We start from the raw sequence: 8,649 nt of genomic DNA, 5'->3' as shown, positions 1-8,649 counted from the left end.
ACCTCCTAACAGAGATCGCTTTCACCGTATGGGTGACAAGTCTGGCATCTGGGAACTTCTGGCTTAGACCCCTTCTGGCCTGTTGAGTACTCTTGCTGTAATGTGGGTATATGAAAGGCCTGCTGTGGTAGCTAGATTTGTCTAGGATAACAGAGGAACTCACCTCACACTGATAATGAAGACATTGGTCAAGAATATTTAGGTTACTGAACCACTACAGCAAACAGGCAGATCTCACACCCGCCCCTCTGCCTGGTGTGGCAGGGCTGGGGCAGAAGTGTAGGACAAGGTAAACTTGAAGGGGCACTTAACAGAACATATAGGAAAAAAAGGATAAACATCTAACACTCTGAGGAAAACATCCCGGTACTCACTTCAAGACATTAAACCACTCAGCAGGACACCACTATCAGGCTGCCTTAGCTGACTTACTAAGTCCTGTTGGTGTCAAATGTTCCTGTCAATGCAGCTGATTCAGCAGTCAGTTGTCGTTGAAGTCAGAAGAGTGTTCGTGGAGTGGGGACAGGAGGCAGCTCATCAGCAACTGGACTGGTAAAGCTTCACGGTGGAGTGCACACCTGAGCTGTCTTCCCTGAAACTCGTGCAGCAGTGCTGGAATTAAGTTCAGCCATGTTAGCACGGCTGCAGGTAGATACTGCCTTGGATGCAGGCGATGGAGTCAAGCATGGAAGAGCCCAGCAGGAGCCAGCTGCACTGGCACTGTCCAGACTCACAGAGGCCACAGCCACTGCTGCTGTAGGGCTATGGGGACTATAAATGGGGACTTTCTGTTCTCTGTGGAGAAAACCCAGGAGCTTACTTTTAGTCTCTCTGGGACACATAAATCACAGTATGGAACAGAGACTGAAACCCAGGATATGGAGGGGATGGAGAGAGGGAAATGCAACAACTGATGGGAACCTGAAATCCCATTCAAGCAGCCCCTGGAATATGACTAATTCATAATGTAAGCAGGGAGGAAAAACTGTCACTGCTTTGGGGAACACCACATCCTCACACATGCAAGTGCCCACATGGCTTTCCCACCTGCATCTCTGGCTTGGAGGCATTTACAGGCGGGTGTATCAGTCTCATACACGTGCCCTAGTCTGACTAAAGGGCTTTTTTCATGCAAGGTTCCTGCGTGGCCTTACCCTGCTGACCTTTGCTCTTGTTCAAGTAACCAACATGGTAGATAACCAGACCCTTTCAGCCTATACAATAGATCGCTTTCCTAGCAGGTATCTTGGAAATCTTGTTATTGGCATTTTAATACAGCTTCCTGTACACACTGGAGCTTATGACTGTGGGCCTTGCAGATAGTGAATTCTTCAGCGTAATAATTTCTTTCCTGAGTGTGGGCTCTGGCACTACAGAGTTCACATTGCAGGGTGATCTCCACATTTGTGTTCACATTTGTTTTTTGTGGGATCTCATTCTCTGAGGGATCTCATCACCTTTGGACATTTGTGATGTGAATTTCTATCTAAGGCAGTCATATTAAGTTTGTTTTATATTAATGGAAATAGATACTTTTATGGTCAGATTTATCTGCTGCCCTTTCATCAACACTTTGGGAATTAAATTAATTATGCCCTATGCGTATCTTTTTTCTCTCCATTAACTATCACAGGCACTTAATATCTTGTTCAGATGTGTCTGCACTGGGTGAATCTCATCTCCCTCTGCCAGGTACCTGTAACATCACATGGTTGTAATTTACCTATCACTGATATAATCGTAACTAAAAATCTCATCATTTGGGTCTAATTTGAGGTTAATGAGGGTTTTTCTTCCCATGAACAGCTTGTCTGGGTATTAAAATTGATCTGGCCTACAAATTGATCTAGCCTACAGAGCAGAATGAAAAGGCATGGGAGTGGGCTAATGTTTTTTTTTTAAATTGTCATGATATTTGTCCTTAAAGAAATCTGGATAACATATGTTTGCAAAAAACATTGCTGAGTCAGCAATAGTTTAAGATTGGAAGAACTGTCATAGAGACAGGATTTCTGAGTCTTACTCCTATCTGTAATGTTGACTTTCCAGCCTTCAGGTCCCTTGCAGCTCACCAGACCTCCAGGAAATAATGTGTACTTGCAGCACAGACAATAAAAAAATTTAATTAATTCTCAGCATCTTGAAAATTAGTTCAACAAAAGTCTCAGACTACATGTAAATGTAATGAAAAACAATTCAGAGAACTGATCTGAGGCTTTTCACAGCCATGAAGGTCTCTGTGACCTAGAAAAAGACAAGAAATAGGAACCCCAGGTCTAACCTCACTGATGTCAAGTTACAACTAACTACCATGATCCGATTTTCTGAACCTGTTTTGAACCGTTTCTTTTTCCAAGGACCCACAAAATAAAGGGCACCTGATGGACATGGTTCAAGAGGTATTTTTAGGTAGGTTTCTTTCTTGCAGCTTGCCAGGCTCCAAGAATGCACCATTCAGAAGGCAGTTAACTCTCAAGTAGAGGATTTTGGCTGTCCATCCTTTCCTGGAGAAGCAGTCCTTTTGGATGATCTGATTCTTAACGGTGTTGGTAGTACCACATGAGCTGTGGTTCAGAGCAAGAAAGACAGAAGGGCTTATGAGTACACAAGCTAAACAAAAGCTACAATACCAATTTTCTGCCCAACCACTTGAAAGGAATGAGGAAACCATTTACTTTCCTTGACCATGAGGTCAGCATTCAGGTTCCTGGTTCACACTCCCAGATAAAAGTTAAATTATAATCCAGTGGGCAAATGACTTTTAAAAGAATGATTAATTTACTCTGATGAATAACAGATGTTTGTCTTATGGATAGAACACATCACTGATAGATCTGCATCTTGACTTTTCAGGCCCCTATGTAGTGGTGTAAGGAAACACTAACATGTGGAGAAATAAGGGTGTTCAGGTAGATCTTCCTACATCTTAACTCATCAGCAAAACCGTCATCAACAATCACAGTTTTGGTGCAGGCAAACTGGGTCTTCTGATACACTAGCTGAGAAACTGGGGCAGCAAAAATGTTAGTTTTCAGACATGAAACACTTGATGTTTGCCAGCAATAATTATTGATTATTAACAAAAACTGCCTAGTAATGAGAGCGGTGAATCATATTCTCTTAAAATATTATTAAACTGTTGAGAAATTTATGGAATAACAACTCCTGTACTCCCTTGCCAAGAAAAGAGACTGTAACCAGCACCAGTCATGGATGTGAAAGACTTAACTTTTGCAACACTCAGTTATCCCAAAGTTTGGGAGATAAATGGTCTTTATATCAAACCAGTACATTTATTTGCTAAAATATTTCAAAGCTGAAGTAATTAATATTAGCAGACATAAGCTAAAAATGAGGAAAAGTCTCACTGTGGGGTGAGTCCCAGTCTGGTGGGAGCATTTTAGAAGGACTCTGCAGGAATTCTGACCTGGTGCAGCACCTCCACCACTTCTGTAAATGAGAGGGCAGGAGAAAGGGGGACAGCTCAGAAATTCCTGCAGTCACTCACACCAGGATGCTTCACTTTGCTACAGGGATGAGGTACACTGGCCCATAACTGCATGACAAAGATTGTACTGCTTGTAGAGAAATGTATGCATATATAAAAAATGTTGGTGCCTGCTGTGTTCACTTGGCTTTTGCTTGGAGGAACCAGCAGCTCCTGTGACCCCAGGCACAGGATGGTGCTTTGGGAGACAATTTTAGCAGTTCTTGTCAAGCCAAGAATACATAACAAAAGGCACTCTCAGGAATTCTCTGATTAGCAGCTGGAATAGTTTGAGCTTTATCACTTAATCCAAGCCACATAAGCAAGATTTTTGTGCAGACAAAGTAGTGGGTTTAGGCAAATGCACAGGCAGGAACACAGCTTAAAACTGCAATGTAGATTTATCCTGAAACCCTGGTTCCCTTGACTTGAGTACTTCCAACCAGTACAGACTTGAGTGAAACCCATCAATCCGAAGAGACAAGATGAACAAAGAAAGGTCCCGGGGTCAAGCACCAGGTCAAAATGAAAACAGAGAACAGAATTCAGACCTCTAAACTCCCAGCCAACCACACAGTTCACTGGTTTGCACTCATCTTTCTACAACACATTGCTGAGATTAACACAAGATAAAGTAAAGCAGGCAAAGAGAAAACTGAGATTTAGTGTATGAATACAGCTTTTTTTAGTGTAGATTTACATGGAGGCATGCATTCTTTAATAACAGAAAATAGGAACCAAACTGATACCTGGCTTGCCTGCATGAGTGTGCATGAATGACATGGAATAATAAAGCAATCCATGATAACCCAGCGTTCACAAACAACAGTACAATACAAAACACCACATAGGCCAGATCTTGCAGGCAGCACTGTGATAATGCAAGAGCAGGCATAGCCAGCATTCACAAGTCACCTTAAGTGATTCACTACTAGTACATATGACTTCCCCAACAGCAAGACAGCTTGTGCATCTCTTGACTCTTACAAGCATACCCTCTCCCTAAAGTATCACAAAATTACCACTAGAAGCAGGCAAAAGCCTGGATCAGGTAACCTTTCTGCTGCATGGCTACAAAAGATATATAAAGAGAGGGAAAAACTAGTGATACTGAAAGTAATGGAAAATGTCATCTGAGACGCCTGCTCCAATAAACAGGATGTTTTGTCTTTGTTTCAGAGCTATTGAGACCTGTAACAATAAGTAGTGGAATAACAGCAGGCCTGAGTATGGCATCAGTAAATCAAGCAGTGGGGAAAGAGAGACATGTTTGTAGCTGTTTATAGAAACCATTCAAAGGACACCAAAGCATTTTATAGCCTGGATAACCTACATCATTTAAAGCTGGGAAATACTGCCACGCATCTTCACTTCATAACACTTGTAAACTCTGCAAGAAAACAGGGTGAGTTAGATTTCATCACAGCCTCATCAACCTCAGTGCACTCTGCCTGCACTGGCATTACTTCACCTCACCTCTGAGTAGCTGCTCTGCAACCTCATTGCCAGGATCTCATTACACAAAACATCTTGAATAGCCTTCAGGACCCAGCTGCTGAGTGGCCCTGTAATGCCTGGGCAGCCAGAATGAGAGGCCTTGTCCCCAAGGCAGCACGGTGCCAAGTGAGGGAGCTCACAGCAGTTCCATAGCTGAACCCTTAGCAGAAGGACAGGGGCCTATCTCAGGCCCCAGGGACAGCTCTATCCCTTGGTGGGCTGATCAAGAGAAAGGGGATGGACATAATACCCACCATTGCCCATAGTGGCTTAATTGGCATCCCTGCATCCAGCAGCTCCCTCCATTTGTGCACTCCTGTTTAGGCAACCATGTCTTCTGAGCTATGTTCATGTTTCACCCACTAACCTGCTCATATATCTACTTCCCAATCTATCCACCTTAAAAATCTCTTAGAAACTGACACAAGAGCATCCACTAAGATATTGATGATAATTTAAATTAATAAATCTGGATAATCCCCTTGGGTCTGACTCTCATTTATATTTAAAATGACATTTCACACATACAGAAAACTGAAAACTAGGTCTTTCCGATTAAATTGGCACTTTCCATGATGCCAGAAGTCTGTTCAGTGTGGCATCAGCATCAAACAAGCCCAACATGTTGATTTCTGCATTCTCCAACACCGTGAAGAAAATTATCTTTAAAGAAAAAGATTGAAAACATTTTAGCTGAAAAAAATAGAAGATACTAAACCATCTAATATGTCTATTAAAAAAAACCCAAATCAAATAAAAAAAATAAAAACCCATAACCAAACAAAAACCCAAACCAACTTAGTCCATGCAGATAACATTATTTCCTTTTGGGGTCTAATGGTGTTATATTTGAGCTGATTCCTTCTCACCTGCTTTCTTCACCTCTGGTAGTGCTAGAATTGCTGTCTTTCTTATCCATTGGGAGTCATCCAGCAGGCCTTATTCTACTCATTCTTTATTATTCTATGCAGGAGAATGCTCAGAAGATATAGAGCAGTAAAGCCTTCCAACAGTCTCTATATGGAACACAGAAAAACTAAGAAACAATTAAAACAGATCTACTCCTCCATCTTGTATCTATGCCCTCAGAGAGACTGGAGGAACCAAAGAAAAGACAGATTTGTCCAGCTTCTGAACAGGAGAGTATAGAATTTTATGGTCAGATAAATAATTTAAAACCATTTGATGAAAAAAGAGAAACTGCTCGAGGTACAGATGGACTCATCAATGAGCTGAAAGCTGCTCTTGGGCTGCCTTACAAGCACCCCTGTTATTTGGGTTAACTTGCAAATGAGAATGTGACACCCTGCATGAAACACTCCATGAACAACACAACCAAACTATTTCAAGCAGATAAATGTCTTGTCCAGATTCAGTGCCTGCTTTGCATCACAGCAAGTGTCTCTTCCTCCAGTGGATGTAGAAGCTGCTGTTTGTGCAGAAAAGGAAAAGTGGAAGTGAAAATCAGAGGAGTCCCTCCTGCACCAGGAATGTGAAAGACACCACTATGGGACTTGGGGCTTAAGTGGAAAAAGCCCAGAGCTCCTACCTGGCCTCCAGCATGAGAAAGAGTGGACAAGCCTGACTGACCTGCTACCTAAATCCCTCCCATTTATTAGTTAACTTTCAATTCCAATTGAAAGTATGACTGTGGGCATACATTCTTGGCTGAGGTAAGTTTGTACAAATTTACATTGTTTGAAGATATGATTCACTTCCTTTAATCACAATATGCTCATTTATCCCATCAAGTATCTGGCATATATTTAGTATTCTTCCATTATCTTGGAAGTAGATTATCTTGATCTCTAGACTTTCATGAGTGGGAGGAAGCATGAAGACTGGATTGGCAGTTTAATGGAGAACTTCTCAGTGGGAAAACAGCTGAAGTGAGACCTGGCTTTTACAAACAGAGACAGTGCTGGCTTTAAACACTCCCTGTGATTCCTCTTTGGAGGCTCCTCAGAACAGCACTCTCCACTGCATGGCACAAAGCAGGGGTGACAGCAGTGCTACGTGGTGGCTGCTGGCCCGTCTGCATCACCCAGCAAAGCACAGGCACAGAGATACCCAACCCAGCAGAAGATCAGCACAAAAGTGTGAGGGTTTTCCAGTGCAGCACAGCACCTGGAAGGGAGCACCTTTCCTAGGAAATCTGCTCCTTATACACCAAAGCCAGCTCCTCCAAAGAGCTGCTGTGCATCATTCAGACACACCAGCTCAGGTAGCAACAGGTCAGCCTTAGTCCATGTGCCTGTGATGAACAGAGTGGATGTGTCCATGCCTTTTCCAGCTTCTAAAATGTCTAGGCTGCTAAAGAAGAGTTAAATATACTTCTACCTCCATAAAAATCGAGCACAGGGCCACACAATAATCCTGACTAAAGTGTGGAAAGAGATCTTTAAATATGTGAAGGGTACAGGAACTGAGCCTGGGCCTTTTTGGGGTAGAAAAACAAAAAATGTTTTACAAAATGTGAGAGTAAAGAAAAATGTTTGAGTTTTTGTCTCTTTGTAAAGAAAATAATTGGTTTGGATTGAGCCCTTCCCTGGGAGTGTTTGCAAACCAAACATTACACAGCTGCCAAGTGCCTGAATACCAAAATGTGAAAGTGACCTAAAATAAAAGCAAAAGTGATTGCTTTATTAGCATCCACAGAGAAGACTACTCAGAGGCCTAGGTGCAGGGTGGGTGAAGACCTCTAGGCTGTGATTCATGTGCCATCTGAATGTGCACAATGCTGGGGTCTCCTGTAAAACCAACTGAATGACATACACAATTAGGGGAAATCCATCTTATTCTAGAAGTGGGTCAGAAAAATCATGAAGTCCTTTGATCAATTTGTATATAGATGCCTATTACTGGCTGAGATTAATTCTTTCCCTGATCTTTAACAGATCAGTCTGTTACATTACAGTGCCCTTTTCAGGCAAACTAAGCATTTTGAAGAACAGTAGAAGCAGAAGGAAGACTGGAACTGTTCTGTGGTATCTGTGCAGTGATGGTGATTCCCTGGATTTCTTGTACACCAAAAGATTTTACCAAACTGCCTCTGGCATATCACACAGGACCACATGCCTACAGTCACATGCACTAGCTTGAGCTTAGCATGATGAGGCTAATTAAGCTTTGGGTGTGATTAAACATTTTTTCCCCTGTAGAAATTCAGTATTTGGGAACTAGATTATCTCTGAGTAACTGGCAGCCAAGCAGACCACACCTAATATTCCTCAACTGCTGCCACCAGCTAGAGACAACAGGCAGTCTAAGGAAGGGGTTGTGTGAGTGCTCACAGCATGCTAACAGTACACCACTGCATCAGTAGAGAGCATTAGAGATCTTCTTTTGGAAAGTATTGTACAAAGCTCAAGTAGTGACTTCTCTCATTATTCCTGGGAACTATAGAATAAGAAACATTAATCCCATTTCATGATTGAAGTTGACTTACAGAGAAGTGAAAAGATAAAGAGAGGTCTTACTTCTCCTTCCAAGATTGCCAGCCTAAATGTGTTGGGTCAGAATACAACAGTTTTTCCAACAAGATAAGCCTTTATTTCCTTGTGGAAAGTAATACAAGCTTTATACTTGCTAGGAGGGTTTCCTGGTACAGCAATACCAATTGAAGTTACACTGGCAAACACTTCCTTGTGCTGATAAGATTTGAA

This window comes from Agelaius tricolor, unplaced genomic scaffold, assembly GCF_023055355.1.
Source record: "Agelaius tricolor isolate 1412-34295 unplaced genomic scaffold, bAgeTri1.0.p SCAF_1, whole genome shotgun sequence".
NCBI classification, from domain to species: Eukaryota; Metazoa; Chordata; class Aves; order Passeriformes; family Icteridae; genus Agelaius; species Agelaius tricolor.
The sequence above is the reverse complement of the archived record's forward strand: the minus strand, read 5'-3'. Positions refer to the sequence as shown.